The sequence below is a fragment of the Propithecus coquereli genome, unplaced genomic scaffold (genome assembly GCF_000956105.1).
Source record: "Propithecus coquereli isolate 6110/MARCELLA unplaced genomic scaffold, Pcoq_1.0 Scaffold63, whole genome shotgun sequence".
In the NCBI taxonomy this organism is placed as follows: domain Eukaryota; kingdom Metazoa; phylum Chordata; class Mammalia; order Primates; family Indriidae; genus Propithecus; species Propithecus coquereli.
The window spans coordinates 4,918,013-4,920,040 of NW_012152285.1; positions in this window are offsets into that span (position 1 = coordinate 4,918,013).

Genomic DNA, 2,028 nt, shown 5'->3' on the forward strand with positions numbered 1-2,028 from the left:
ATTGGGAAAGGATAGACCTGGCTGTATTAATGCAGATTCTCTACAGATGTAAATTATCCCCACAAAAGACACCTTTGCAGTGTTACTTCTATCTGTGAGACTCATGGCAGACATCTCAAGATATGTCAAAGAAATATATTTTGGGTAAAATATTTCTAATTTCCTTCACAAGTGTCAGCTTCTCTGATTTATCAGTGGAAATAAAAACCCAAAATCAACCAGTGAAGCTGGATGTCTTTTAAATGGCAGCTCAAAGGGATTTTACATAAGTGTGTATGTATATTAAATGATTCTATCTTACAAATGCACAATTGATTATTTTATATGGTGCAGATAATCTCAATTCTATTTACACTCTGTTTCTTTAATAAAATAAGAAAGGAGCTAAGGAGCTTATGTGCTAAGGGAGTCATCCTGTAACCTCAATGAGAAGGAAAATAGATCAGATTGGACATGACCTATTCAAGGGGAGTCTGCTGTCATTAGGATGCCAGACACCAGGCCAGGCATTCTCCTGAGCTCCCTCCCCTGGATTTAGTTATATCAAGAGTCTCTGACAACCTGGCTCTTTGCTAAGACCTGTCTGGGGCTTTGAAAAGAAGGAGGGTCCTTCCTGAAACTCCTGCCCATTTTGATACCAACCAGGTTCATTCTGCAGCACACAGTAAATCAGTCACCGTAATGACAGGTTTTGCAAAACAGAAAAAATTTACTCACAAGGCAGCCCAGTGAGGAGGCAGGAGAACAGCTCTCAAATCTGCCTCCCTGATAATAAGGCTTAGGGATATTTGTTAGAGAAGCAAGGTTAGAGAAGCAAGGTGGTCTAAGGCATGGGGAAAGGTGATTAGCAGTGTGGATAAATGAATTAATCAGTGATCTGCTCAGGCATAATCAGGGTTCGTGGCACTTCACAGGACACGTGTTCAGAAAATGTTGGTGTTACCGTGATCTGAGGGTGAAGTTTTTTGGCCCTCTGATGTCAAAAGGCCATCTCTCAGGCATTTGTGTGTGATCAGTTGAAGGGTTACTGGTCTTAACTGGTTTGAACTGGATAGGAGCTGCCTCCAAGTTCCCGAAATACAGCTGAAGCAATCGTTACTGTGGTGACATATGTCAGAAGTGTTATCTATAAAGAAGCCAGTGAAGGTTAAGTTCAGTGTTCAGCAGTGTGGTTTTCAGCGATGTGAATAAAAAAACCCAAAAAACAAATAACAAAAAACAAGTGACCAAAAGCAAGCAAGGTAGGTTAAATTTGGCAAACCTAATTAGATTAGCCCCTTGGTTTCAATTTTCCCTCCTATTTTTTGTTTATTCTGCTTGGGATACTTAAGTCTCCATTTGTTCCAAGAAATAGAAATGAGCAGGAACTAATTTAAAGTTCCAAGCGTGCCTCACAGGGACCGTAGGTAGGACTGTAGTAGCCCCAGGAGTATTAGACCAGGACATTCAGGAGCTTGGAGGCCTCAGACCCTGTGTCTTCTCCATGTGCATCTGGGTCACTCTCTGCAGCATTTATTACAGAATATGGTAAGTCCTACAGAATATGGCCACCATCAGACCCCAGCATATGCCACACTCTTCCTAACACATGAAGACTCACTCCAGCTCCCGCTTCCCTCTCAGGTCCATTTTCAGCTTCCACTTGAGTTTGGGTGCTCAGTCCTGGTCCCAATCCAAATGTGGGGTGTGGAAGGGGGAGGGTGGTATGAAAAGTGAAAGAGAATGAACAGGTAGAAAGAGGGGAACTATCATCTTCTATCTAGAAATATAATATTTCAAAAGTGATCCTTGCCACATTGCATGGCTTTCCAGATATCCATTGGTTGTATAAGAATCCATAACATTTAGAAATACAACTTCTGATAAAAGGGCTGATTTATAGATACCATGAAAATAATTTAAGTGAAAAAAAGCAATATCACAGGGATTCCTATATATAGACAATGTTGAGAAACAATTTTGGGCATGGACTACTACTCATCTCCAAATTTATTCAAAGTACAGGTTTGGGGATGTTGTTTGCTCAGG